General features: G+C 33.9%; 1 protein-coding gene across 2 annotated transcripts in view; it reads right to left on the bottom strand.

Annotated features, from left to right (window-relative positions):
* Positions 1 to 13066, bottom strand: part of LOC114330275 (uncharacterized) — a 106238-nt gene extending 93172 nt beyond the window's left edge. The window contains exon 1 of one of the 2 annotated variants that reach the window (XM_050655193.1): positions 12837 to 13066. The gene's annotated coding sequence lies outside the window, so the exon portion shown is untranslated. The remainder of the gene's footprint in view (positions 1 to 12836) is intronic. The other variant, XM_050655184.1, reaches the window with a different exon arrangement.
* Between the last annotated feature and the right edge of the window lie 1762 nt (positions 13067 to 14828).

Below are 14828 nucleotides of genomic sequence, written 5' to 3'. Positions count from 1 at the left end.
TTGAAAATAAAAATGGTTTGTCTTTAGCAGGGCTCGAACCCACGTTCACGGGCGTATGAGGCCAGCGATTATGCCGTTACTCCACGGCCGCTCGCTCGACTTTCACAATAATTATCTTTAACCGAGTTATTAAACCTTGAAAATGGTTATTATGGCGTTTTTCAAATTTTAAGTCGCTAATAACTCGACAACAGTCAATTTTAGAGAGAAAAAAGGCCCAACGGATCTAAAAAAAATTGTACGAAGTGAAAAGACTATGTATTTTTGCGAATTTGTTTAAAATCATTGTTTATAGCCAAACTTCACTAAAATCATTCATTATTGTACTCATTTGCCATCATTTTCGGCAGTAAAGTAACACTTTGTTGTATTGAAAGAAGAATGTTACTTTACCTGCGGCGATAATTAATCAAATTAACCGAGATTGAATGTAAGTGGTCAATGGCAGCAATCGATTATTTATTTGAGTGAAATTAAAATTTATTTACTTTATTTATTAAAAATATTTTACAAAATTTATCTTATTATTAATAAAATTTATGTCAAAAAAGTAAAATTCTGTAGTGTTTCGCAATTATATTCATACAAAATAAATCAAAACTTTACAGATTTAGTAATTAGGTAGGTGTACAATATTGATAACTATCGATTAAACATCAAAAACGGCCATCATGCAAAAGTCATCTGTCATTACTGTCATACGAATTTTTTATTTCGTCTAAAATTTAAAAAATTTCCTCAAAGTTGTAAGTGTTAATGTTTTTTATGATTAACGATACAATTTTGTACGCACCACCTCAATATTCTTTATCGAACGCGTCTGTTCCTCTGCTCGTAATATCAGACTCGTTCGATAAAGAGTCACTTTACTGACTGACTTTACTGAAATTGGTTAACCAATTTTTTGACCGCGGTACCGCGTGACACCCTGTGTATTTGTTATAGGGATTGTTATACGGATGTATTTCTTTGAGTAAGTTTGTGCAAAAAATCGAATCAGAATAATTTACCTAACGAGGGCGACGTTACTGACTATACTAATAAGTAGTTGAAACGATCAAAACAAAGAAACGCACACTCATCAAAAATGCACTTGAGATTCTCGTATAATCAACATTTACTGAATCGATCCAGGAAGAGTCAACTCCAACTAGTAAAAGTTGATTTAAATTTTTAAAATCAACTTTTACTGCTCGTTTCAGTTGGAGTTGACTCCAACTAGTTGGAGTCAACTCTAACTGAGAATCAACTTGAACTGTAACATATACATATTTTAAAAATCTGACGATTTGAGCGAGGCGTAAGGAAATGGGTGAGTCAAAAAGATTCACAAAAAAGCCAATATTTCGCGAAACGAACGTCAGATAGAAAAACTAAAATTTATGTCTTTAATATTTTTCAAAAATCTATCGAATGGTACTAAACATGACCCCCCCACGGAGAGGGGTGGGGGGTAAATTTAAAATTTTAAGTACAAACCCTGCGATATTTCGCAAAATGAACATCAGATCGAAAAACTGCAAAATACACTTTCAAAATTTTTTTGAAAAATCTATCGAAAGGTACCAAACACGACCCCCCACGGAGGTGGGGTGGAGGTTACCTTAAAAGCTTATATGGGACCCCCAAAAATTTTATTGCAGATTTGGATTCTTTACGTAAAAATAAGCAACTTTTATTCGAGATATTTTTTGGAAATATGGGTAGATGGCGCTATAATCGGAAAAAACGATTGTTGGAAATGGAAAATTCAATTAAAAAATGGAAAGTCCCGACTAAAATGGAAAATTTTACCTAACTCTTTTTGGTTCAAGGACCTACTGTTCACAACCCAATAGGTCCCCATAACGCTCGAGTGACTGCAAATTTAGCATACTTTGCTCCACTACCATAAATAATAATATAAATTTATAATAGTACAAATAAACCCCCTACGGACGGGAAAAATAAAATTACACAAACACACGGGTGAGGCTTATGAAAACCAACATGAAACAATTCAAAAAAAAAATAATAAAAATGAATTAAATTGTCTTAAACTGTCTATTCGTTGTGTATTTCTATAATAAATAGTAGCGTCTACTGTTTCAATTTAATTGTAATATTCAATATTTTAGAAATATACAAGCATATAAAAATTCATAAAATTTCTCGAATTTTTATTTGGAATTATGAATTTTTAGAACTTATAAGCCAATGCCGCACTGCAGGAGGCTAGATGGTGGCTTGGAGGGTGGATTTTAAAGGTGGATGGTGGAGGGTCGCTGCATCCTGGACACAGCGAAAGAGTGAAATCAAGTCAGAAGTCAGTATCCAACTGACTGCTGAAGAATCGTTTGTTTCATTTGTTACGTTACATTTGGTTTGTTTTTTAGCATATCGTCATATTAGAGGTAAAACTCACTCACTAAACTTTTCAGAAAATGGAGAAAAATCGACTTAAAGGCAAAAATTGCTTTTTAAATTCACCTGACTTGAATATTGGATTTTTTTAATGCAAATGCAAAGAATAGATAAAACAGATATTTTAAGCCATGTTTCGTCACATAGTGGGTCTGCTGGGTCCCAAATTGCCCTTTTTTATACACAGCACTTATTACGCTTTCGTCCATAGCGAGGCTACCCGGATGGATTATCAAACACGACTGATATGGGTGGATAGACGCCTGGCGGACCGCCGGGTGGGTAGATGGTAGTGGGAGGCCACTGCGGCTACCGTCGTTGTATTATTCGTGGTATAAGTAGCTGGATGGTCGCCAGGCGGGTATCTACCATCCACCATCCTAGCAAACTTCCTGCACTGCGGCATCGGCCTTAAGCCGATGCCGCACTGCAGGATGCTAGATGGTGACTTGGAGGGTGGATTTTAAAGGTGGATGGTGGAGGGTCGCTGCATCCTGGACGCAGTGAAAGAGTGAAATGAAGTCAGAAGTCAGTATCCAACTGACTGCTGAGGAATCGTTTGTTTTATTTGTTACGTTACATTTGGTTTGTTTTTTAGCATATCGTCATATTAGAGGTAAAACTCACTCACTAAACTTTTCAGAAAGTGGATAAAAATCGACTTAAAGGCAAACATTGTTTTTTAAATTCACCTGACTTGAATATTGGATTTTTTTTTAATGCAACTGCAAAGAATAAATAAAACAGATATTTTAAGCCATGATTCGTCACCTAGTGGGTCTGCTGGGTCCCAAATTGCCCTTCTTTTATACACAGCACTTATTACGCTTACATCCATAGCGAGGCTACCCGGATGGATTATCAAACACGACTGATATGGGTGGATAGACGCCTGGCGGACCACCGGGTGGGTAGATGGCAGTGGGAGGCCACTGCGGCTACCGTCGTTGTATTATTCGTGGTATAAGTAGCTGGATGGTCGCCAGGCGGGTATCTACCATCCACCATCCTAGCAAACTTCCTGCACTGCGGCATCGGCCTTAAAGATTGAAACTGGCAACACTGTTAAATGATAAATGTAACGGAAATTTAACTTCTTAGCACATGTCCTCCATTCCTCCATATTGTTTTGAAATACCTATAAAACTTGATTAATTTAACCAATACCTATTGCGTACTGTTTCATAATTTTTTTTTATTTAAATTAACGTGAATGTGACATCTATGGTCATTAGCACGAGTTACAGTTTACATGGTAATATATATTATTATAAATTACAAATAGTATAGTTAACATTTTTTAACATAAGTAAAGAAAAAAGGTTAACAATAATTATATTTTGTTTAACAGTTGATTCTTCTCGAGAAATTTGATAACCTTGTTGATTTGGTCTGTGCTGTTGAGGACATCTTTGAAGTTAGGACTGATACCAAGCTGTTGGCGTTCTTTGGCATAAAAAGGACAGTCAATTAGTATATGTCTGATTCGGAGAGTAGTATTGCAGTGTTGACATTTTGGTAGTGGAGATGATGTCATCAAATAGCCATGTGTTAAACGGGTATGTCCTATACGCAGTCTCCGTACGATTGCCATGTTTTTCCGAGATAAACTAGGGCAGGTAAATAGGTTCACTGAGGGCTTAATTTCATGCAGCGCTGAAGTAATTTTATTCCAGTGAATTTGCCAGGTGGATAGATTGTGCTTCTTCAGTCTGGCTTTTAGGTCATTGCAGATTTGTACATTAAGTATGGTATCCATCGATGATGCAGCTTTTTTGGCAAGGCAATCGGCTTTTCGTCAGCGTCTGCGGGATTTAATGTGTTTTTTAGCTTTTTAGATGCGATTTTTAGCTTTTTTTGTAATGCGATTTTTAAGCGATCTATCAGATACAGTTTGATATATTTGCGTAAGATCTTCTAGAAGAGACTTAATGTTGGTGGTAAAGTTATGAGCTTCATTAAGAGGATCACTGCTACCAAAGGAATTTTCTAGGAAGGCAATAAGTTGTAATGCTGTCAACGAAAATATTTCTGGATTAGCACTAATTAATTGTTCAATAGTTGATTGAGCTGAGGGAGTAATTTTACCAAGTTCTTTGTCATCAGTTTTTAATTTCTTTTTAGGAGCTGCAAAGGCTGTGGTAGATTGAGAATTTATAGGGTTTAAGTCTGGGGGGTTAGAAGTAACCGACAAAGTGGGTGATTCGAGAGTTGTGTCAGTAGAGTAAGTTCTTTTGATGCAAGGATTTGAAGGCAAGGACACTGACATTAGAGAGTTCGTTTGGATTTGTTAGGTCGGTATTAGTTTTATTGATTTCTGCTTTTGAGGAGGAGGAAGGAGGAGATATAGTAGAAGGAGATTCAAATGGGATTATGCTAGAAGTTGTATTTTGAGAGGGATTGCTAGAAATTTCTTGAGGGTGAGGACAGGAGTCTGCAGTGTGTCCAGATTGTTTACATAAAAAACATTCAAGTTTATCCGAAGTGATAAAGATTCTATTATTAGTATTTTCATGCGATATTACAATTGAGGTATTTAACTCAAAGTTTTCTTTATCCGGTTATAATATAGATAGAGCGTCGAAAACTGAAAATGTGAGAGTATTCGTCGTCAGGTGTACCGCATCTGATAAAAGAGATAGGAGAAGCAAGTTGTAATCTAAGTTCGTCTTTATGTGCTTGCTCTATGAGTGAATTCGGGATCGAAGGGCATACGTTGGACAGTAGTAGCCTCTTTGCAGGTGTAATAAGTCTGCGAATAGGTATTATTTGATTTCTAACAGTAATGGTCGGATAATTTTGCAGAAGATTATCAACTACGGATACGGACGAGAGATAGATGCATATACTCTGGTTAGAAATTCGTGAAACAAAAGTTATTTCTTTAGGGGTAACAATTTCGCCAATTGCCTTGATATAATCAAATAGCACGACGTCTGGAAGAGCGTTCATTACGATGGCGAGATTTCTACTGGGACAAGATGGTGCTATTGTAGATTTTTTCGGTGTGATTTTGGTTACTGCAGCGAAGCTAGGTTGTACTGTTTGTGATGATGATGATGATGCCATAATTTAATTTTAATATTCTGGATGCCAAAATATTAAATATGTATGGCCAGTAAGAACTGGCCTAATTTTTTGGTTGTCGATAGTCGCTGTTAATTAAAATCGACTTACCAGTATTTTTATTTGGTAAACACAACACATTAACTAACTAGTTTTTATATAAAATACTATTAGTAGAAGCGATAAGCTAAGCGAACTTTACTCGTTGACTTCTGAAATAGGAATGATTTCATAATTTAATTGTAAAAATCAGTGATATTTATTATGTTTCAGTTACGTTTTTTTAAGACATATTATAGTTTTGTAGCCTTGGTTATTATTACATTTTTAGATTTTTTTTCTTGTATTTCTTGATTTTTGAACAATTTTACTATGTAGTTTCCCCCAAAGAAAACAGTAAAATTTGAGTTTTTTTCACTATTAAGGCTAAGCCCAAAAAAAATCGGCATTTTCAAGGTCTACTCTTTTACGTAAAAATATTTACCTTTGATTTTATTTCTAGTTAACGAAATAAGAAAAGGTAACCCCCAAGTAAATATTACAGTTTAAAAGCTAAAATCGCATTGTAATAATTATTATTATTAGACAACATTGTTAAAAAAGTCCATACATAAAATACCGGTAGGAAATCAAATTTTGTCAGCACATTCTCTGCAACATTAGACCTGGTTCCTGCCAGTGGCGGATCTACGGGGAGGGAAAAGGGGGAAATTTTCCCCCTAAAAGGTCCAAAATTAAAGAAAAATAGCGTTGAATCATAAAAATTTATTACCTGACATGAAACTTAAATCAAAGACAGACAAATTCAACCCAATAATCATGCTAGTAAGGAAAATTAAGGGAAATAAATGCATATAAGTTATTATTTATGTCCTCCTATCTATTATCCATAGTAAGACAAATGTCTAGATCCACCACTGGATCCTGGGGAGAGGCGCAGAAGTAGCCTGTCAAAATGTTCAATGTGTTTTAAAGGTATTCATTTTTTTCGAATCCTGAGAAAAAATAAATATTTTTAAAAATTTTAAACGCAGAATGAAAGATTACATTATTACTGAGGGCCGAAAGTCCCTGAAAACTTATACATATAATGTTTATTTTAATAAGATACAGGGGTGAAAATAAAAGAGAAAATTTAGTGTGATTTTTAATTGCAAATATTTCATTCAAAAGAAAATTTGTATTTATTCTAAGGAACTTTCTGACCTCGGTAATAATGTAGTCTTTCTTTCTACGTTTAAATTTTTCAAAAGTACCTACTTATTTGTTTTCTCAGGATTGGAAAAAAATTAATACATTTAAAACATTGAAAATTTTGACAGGCGATATTGTGAGCCTATCCCCTTAACAGCTTAACGGCGTCTAGTCGGACAAACTGTGATGTACGGGAACACTGGAACAATGGAGGTTTTAATTGTGGAACAGGTTACAGGTTAGATTGTCAGACTACGAAAACATCCCACTTATTTTGTCGGAAAGAATTTTCAGTTGATTTGTTATCTTTTATTAAACTCTTATGCAAAAATCAAACTGCTATTTACCACCAATATAATTTCTGTCATGACTTACTAGAATACCCAGCATATTTGTCGAACAAACATTTTTTCATATTTTTATATGTATTATTAAAGTTTGCTATTGAATAAACTTAAAAACAACCTGCTAATTTTCATAATCATATACTTGTCAGGTCAGGATGACACGTTCCATAATAGGGAACTTACACATAAAAATATTTTTGCATAAAATTGTTAATTTATGTTTAAAAATGATAAATGCAAAATGTTACTTCTTAACAATTAATAGTGTACGTACAACTGATTATAATTCCGCGCCCGAAATTACCGTTTTTAAACAACTTTAAAAGCGCGCGCTTGGGTCTGACGTCACCAACCATGATATTTACCACTGTTCTCGTTTGGCTACTGCCTAGTGCCAGACGTGCACTCTGCAGATAATATCTTGGTAAAGATTTTCATGCATTCATAATATTATTTTTAATTTAGGGAAATAAATTTTTATTTTACAACATAGTATCTCAAATGTCAAATTATATTATAAAGTTTGAACAAAATTAAATACCTACATTAATATCATATTTCTTAAAAAATGTAAGTACATAGATACTACTAAAAAATTACTTATAAAAAGAAAAAGAAAGAATGTTTTATTATAATATATAAATATAAATTTAGTTTAAAATATGAATTTCATTCTCACATAAAGAAATAAAAAATATTTTATGGATGAAACTTTATTTTATCAAAGTTTTATTCCATTTATTTTTAATAATTATCAGATCCAAATAGATGCGGGAAAATATTTACACTCCAAAAGTCTTGTGCTATACTAATCAAACTGTCGATAAGATCTGCGTCCTATTCTATCCAAATATAAGTAAATTTTATTTAAAGTTATTTTTAAAGTGTGTATCTGATACGCAAAATCAACACTTTTTTTAAATAGAAACATTATTTGCAACTGTGTTTTTGCATTGTACATTGTAACATTGGTTATTTGGTTGTCTATTGGTTATTAAATGTTCCAAAATATATGTACTTCTGGTCGTAATATTTTGTAATAAACAAAACTGGTGTCGTTGCAGATGCGGTCGTAGCATTTGCGATCACGGCTATTATCGTTGCATTTGCGGTCATACAAAAATATGTTGATTGTATCGTTGCATGTGCGGTCATTGCCTAATAAACAAATAATATTTTTACCTTTTTCTACCACTATCACATGAATAATTCTATAACCAAATTTTTGTATGATTTAAATAATATTTATCATAGACGTTGATAAGAGGAGAAAATGCTTACTAATAATTTTATTACGGCAAAAAGTATTTTGATATAGAAAAACTTGCTTCTTTTGAGAGTTTAGTGAGATTATCTGCACTAATTAAAAAAAATGAAGATAGTTGATTTACTAAACCTTAGTGTCACATAAATAAAATATTAGCGAATTGTTGATTATTTCTATATAAATTCCTTACTGTTTGTGTCAAATGTTAAAAAGTATTAAAAATTTAAAAGTGGATATCCAGCGTGAAGAGCAGAAGGTTTTCCCTTGGTGGTTTCAATCACTTCAAAATTTTCAATTATTAAAAGTTGTTACTTACTGCAATAAACAATCTCTCAAACTAACAATATACAAATAATATGCATTTGTTTTTATATTTAGATTTTGGTAATTCTCCCCCAACCTTTATAATTATGCAAATACAAACTTTCCAAAAATCCGTAATGAGGGGATTATTGTGGTTTAGTCATTACTGTTTTCATTACCTATTGTTCGAAATATAGATAAGCGGATTAAAATATTTCAATAGGGTCGACCTGGCCTGCTAATAACTCGGGTGGTTACTAATTTACGACCTTCTTAAATTTCTAGCTTTTAGTAAAATGTCTGATCGCAAGTGCAACGTTACCTGCCAAAATATTTTGGATTGACCGCTTTTGCAACGAAAATTACCTTGACCGCATATGCAACGACCGCATCTGAACCTATTTCAACAAAACTAAAACCTATAATTTAAAAATATTTTAAATTCATAACAAAGAAGAAAATAAAAATAACTTAAAAATAAACAAAGTAATAAAAGTCAGAGTAACTAAAAACTATTGTTATAAACAATTTAAACGTGTTTATTAATAATACTTATAATAGGTACCTACTTATTTGCCTTCTCGCGTTTCTCCAATAGAATAACTTTCACTGCTTTTTATAAAATTTGCCACCATGAAGAAATCAACTACTGTAGATTGTCAGATTAACTTTTTGAAAAACCTTAGTCAGTCATATTATACATTTAAAAACACTACTTTATAAAGTAGCCCTCAAAATGATCAATTTCAGTTTGAAACTAAAACTAAATATACTCATTATGGAACTATACAAGAACACAAATACCTTGGAATTTCCAATTAAATAATATGATTAAAATGGAATTAATACAATCTAGTCCTGTCGCCAGGGGGGGTACAACGGCCTCGTTAATTCAGATGGACTTACTCAAGTTTTTTTTATGTATTTTGACCCGTAGAACACGAATTTTTTGGGTAACTGTTGATCCGGATGTCGATAAGATTGTTATAGACCAAGAACTTGAGGAATCAAATAACAGCGATTTTTGGCAAAACAAAACAATATTTTGTATTTTTTGGGCCATTTTAAGTAAAAAATATTTCTACAAGTTTTTTCGTAGGATGCACAGTTTTCGAGATAAACGCGGTTGAACTTTAAAAAAATCGAAAAATTGCAATTTTTGAACCCGAATAACTTTTGATTAAAAAATAAAATAGCAAGTCTGCTTACCGCATTTGAAAGTTTAAGTCAAATTATATCGGTTTTGATTATTTGCGTTGGTAAAAATTTATTTTTTTATTGTTTAACAAAGCTATAAACACGTAGGGTTTCCCGTGCTTTTACATGCGTTTTAACGCATGTAACGTAGAAATAGTCTTGATTGCACTAGTACCTATTCTACCTACTCGTTCGATTTTAAATGAGAAATCATAGAAACATCACTCACGCACTAGTTGTTTGTAGCTTTGTTTAACAATAACACAATAAATTTTTAGCAATGCAAATAATCAAAACCGACATAATTTGACTTGAACTTTCAAAGGCGCTAAGCAGAATTGCTATTTTATTTTTTAATCAAAAGTTATTCGGGTTTAAAAATTGCAGTTTTTCGATTTTTTGAAAGTTCAACCGCGTTTATCTCGAAAACTGTGCATCCTACTAAAAAACTTGTAGAAATATTTTTTGCTTAAAATGACCCAAAAAATACAAAATATTGTTTTGTTTTGCCAAAAATCGCTGTTATTTGATTCCTCAAGTTCTTGGTCTATAACAATCTTATCGACATCCGGATCAACTGTTACCCAAAAAATTCGGGTTCTACGGGTCAAAATACATAAAAAAAACTTGGGTAAGTCCATCTGAATTAACGAGGCCGTTGTACCCCCCCTGGCGACAGGACTAATCCCCAAAACAACCTTTTTTTGAACTTTTATTTACAATCAACTTCTACATGAGAGTTTTAAGTAAATGTGAATGGATTTGTAAATAATTTCGAAATATCCTAGCGGCTTTGTTGTCGACTCATAGAAATCTAGCAGGTAGACGTGAGTCGTGACGTCAGACCCGTTTACGCGCCTCTTAGCCCAGTAAATGAACGGGAGATACGACGATACCGTGTAATTTTCAGGGGCAACTCCGATTTGCATGAAAATTTCGATTTAGGTTCTACTTACCCTCCACTTCAAAGTTGAAATTGTGCCGTTGGTTGCTTTTACTTGGGGGGTGACAGTCACCCCTTATCGGGGGTGAGAAAACATACGTTCAAGATAAGACCGGAAATTTATAAATTGACTGATTTTAAGCAACTTTTGTTCTATAGAGTTTTTTAAGTAAGTCAATAATTTTTGAATTATTTGCGATTGAAAATGTTTATTTTTCGACAAAAAAACTACGTTTTCAGACGGTTTTTCGCAAATAACTCAAAAAGTAAATATTTGATCGAAAAAAATATACCTAGCAAAAGTGTAGCTTATAAAAAACTGAAAAAAAGGTGTATAAGTAAAGTCCATCAATCTAGTAAAAACAAAGTTGTAGCTCATGGAAAACACGTTCTTATTCGTCTAATTCCAAATTCAATATTTCAAGGTGAAATCACCGAAAAATTAAGCACTTTTCGGGAAAAACGCAGTCAAACTTTTTTAAAGTGTTTATAAAAAGCTTTATTTTAATTGTTTATACAAGTTTCTAGCATTAAAAATAAGCGAGTTACGCTCAAAATTAAGTTGGCCCTCTTTTTTTGGTAAAAAAATTATCAAAATCTCCCCGTGTTTAGCTCCCCAAATGAAATTAATCGCTACCGCTTTACAAACAATTTACTTACTTATCTATTTTTTATATGACCTGTCGGTCTCACCGTTTTAAAGTGCTTATTTTTGAAAGGGTTATAGGTGAAAAAGTTTGAACGGGTCACTAATCACGAGAGTATGCAAATTTAGAACAGCCATATCTTAACCAATTTTTGGCTTACGGACAAACAAAATGAAACAAGCATATTAACAATAACAAAACCTACATTTTCTTACTCGTTAAGATTTTTCTTACCACTAATAGTTTTTAAGTTATTTTGAAAAAATGAAATTTTTCAAAAATTTTTAGAAAATTTTTTTTTTACTATAAAACCAAATTTTTTCTAAAATAAGTACTTCAAACCAATAAAACTTACAGATCATATTAACAATCCACATAGAGTTAAAATAAATGGTAAAGCGGTAACGATTAATTTTATTTAGGCTGCTAAATAGAGGCAGGTTTTCACGATTTTTTTACCAAAAAAAATGGGCCAACTTATTTTTTTCAGTGTAACTCGTTTATTTTTGATGCTAGAAACTTTTGTAAAAAAACAAATAATATAAAGCTTTTTTCGATACTTTAAAAATGTTAATAGGCTTTTCCCGAAAAGTGCTTGATTTTTCGGCGATTTTGCGTTGAATTATTCGATTTGGAATTAGACGAATAAGAACGAATTTTTCATAAGCTACAACTTTGCATTTACTCAATTTATAGACTTTACTGATACCATCATTTTTTTCTATTTTTTATAAGGTACACTTTTACTGGGAATATTTTTTTCGATAAAATATTTACTTTTTGAGTTATTTGCGAAAAACAGTCTGAAAACGTAGTTTTTTTGTCGAAAAATCAACATTTTCAATCGCGAATATCTCGAAAAGTATTGACTTACGTAAAAAACTTTATAGAACTAAAGTTGCTTATAATATGTCAATTTATCTATTTCCGGGGTTATTTTAAACAAGCGTTTTTCACCCCCCGAGAAGGGGCGACTCTCACCCCCCAAGTAAAAGCAACCAACGGCACAATTTCAACTTTGAAGTGGAGGGTAAGTAGAACCTTAATCCAAATTTTCATGCAATTCGGAGTTGCCCCTGAAAATTACACTCCAAACCGGTCATTTATTGGGCTATCTGAAGAAATTTAAATTTTATAGCTTTTTCAATGTCTCGTAATAAGCCTATGGGTTAACAATATTTGTTTTTTTTTTGCATGCATGCGTTTTATGATCATGTTACCTTTTACCTTATATTTTTTAATATTATTTTAATATTTAAAAATATATGCAAGTTCCATAATTAAAACTTCCCCTGTTCCAGTGTTCCCGTTCACATACACCAAAGTTTGTCCGACTAGACACCGTTAAGCTATTAACAAATTTTCACCTTGCTATTATTCATATTTTTTTGGTACGCGGGACCCAGGCCTATATGCTGTTATAATATGATTTTGCTAATTTATTAAAATAAAATTTATTGTTAACTTACCGAGAAAATAATAAAACTGATGTAGGTACCTACACACCTTGTATCAAATATCAAATGACTGGCTTTAGTCAATAAAATCAATAATATATAATCGTTTCTCACAGTTCTAAACAATTAAATATAACAACTAAGATAAATAAAGATAATGTAGCGTGATTAGTGTAATTACTTCTAATTACAATAAAACTAGCGGTTCGTAATTTATATACGACTTTATTTATATAAGTTACAGACGAATTTATCTTATACACTAAACTTATTCACAAAATATGCCTGTATTTATACCCAGTTGTTATTCTGGAACAATCGACTCCCATCTCGAGCTATCGGCTTGTTCCGCCTACGTGACGTACCTTCCAGAATTCTCCGGCGAGGCCGAGCACATCCGATTACGTCATTCTCGAGGTGTTTACTGTTATACGGGGATCGGCCAAGATTTCTTTTCCGCTACACTGCTCCCCTCTTAAGATCTGAGCGTCTCGATCAGCAACTCTAAATGAAGGCCCAGGATGGCGGAATCTACACGACTCTCCAGCTCTGCATACACCCTTCAAGAAGAAATAACAGTCTACTGTCTTTGAAGGGTACGACATCTTCGGATTCATGCAACACACAGTGATTTGTACACCAGTTCCTCTGAAGACCACTTCAAGCATGCTTCTCACAATCTTCCAATCCAGATTTTCTACTGCATGGCCTATTTTTGGTAAAGCCAAATTTTTGATGTCATAATTACACACGATTTTCTTCAAATTAGTTAGAGCACGCCATATGTTCTCGTAGCTTGGCGTGTCCGTATAAGACTTTCTGGTCACCATATACAGCAAAGATCGAGGACCATCTTCCAATCGCAGTACTCTTCCAATTTTAGGCTGCTGATTTCTTAACTCGTCCAGGCGGCCGAACTTTCTATTGAATACGGACGATATTCCTTTAGTTATCTCGAGGTCTTGGGCAACACAGTGGGCCAGAGAGACGTTTTCTGGAACACCAAACAGATCTTGCTGAACTTCTGTGGTCACGCCGAATCTAGCACTCTTTCTCGCTGCGTAATTTGACATAAATTGATTAAAACTTGGCTGTGCGACATCTTTCATCTCCTGTTGGAGGACTCGTGCTTCTTCTGTTTCATTTGAGCCAGCATATGGTGCAAGACGATTTATGTGAATAACTTTTGGTTTACCGTTTGGCAACTTCTTAATTCTATATATTACGTCATTTATTTTCTTCTTAACTTCATATGGACCTTCCCATTGTCTTTGCAGTTTAGGACATAAGCCTCGATGACGTTGCGGATTATAAAGCCAGACAAGATCACCTACTTCGAAGCTTTCATTCTTGCATCGAGAATCATATTGATCTTTCATTCTGTCACTGGCTATCTGGATGTGTTGTCGGGCAAGTTCATGAATGTTGTTCATTCGTAATTTCAGGCGGTCAACGTAGTCTTCGCCTGCAACATGTTCCTCGGAAGGTCCGCAGCCAAACTCTAGGTCGCAGGGCAACCGAACTTCACGACCCAACATCAGGCAGGTTGGTGTTTGACCTGTAGTTTCATTTACGGCCGAGCGGTAGGCCATCAGGAATAAATGAATGTGTTGGTCCCAATCTCGCTGATGTTCAGATACAACTTTGGACAAGTGTTTACCCATCGTTCGGTTCATCCTCTCGACCATCCCATCTGATTGAGGATGCAGGGGTGTTGTTCTGGTCTTATTGGCACCAATCAATTTACAAACGTTTTGGAAAAGAGCTGACTCAAAGTTTCGCCCTTGGTCGGAGTGGATCTCCAAGGGAACACCAAATCGGCTAAAGAATTCTTTAACAAGTACCTCTGCAACGGTAGCAGCTTCTTGATTTGGTAATGCATAGGCCTCAGTCCATTTTGTAAAATAATCCATGGCTACCAGGATGTATTTATTTCCAGCATCGGTTTCTGGAAATGGACCTGCAATGTCGATAGCTACTCTTTCCATAGGACTTCCAACATTG

The sequence above is a fragment of the Diabrotica virgifera genome, chromosome 1, assembly GCF_917563875.1.
Source record: "Diabrotica virgifera virgifera chromosome 1, PGI_DIABVI_V3a".
Lineage (NCBI taxonomy): Eukaryota > Metazoa > Arthropoda > Insecta > Coleoptera > Chrysomelidae > Diabrotica > Diabrotica virgifera.
This window is presented reverse-complemented; position numbering and strand designations above follow the sequence as displayed.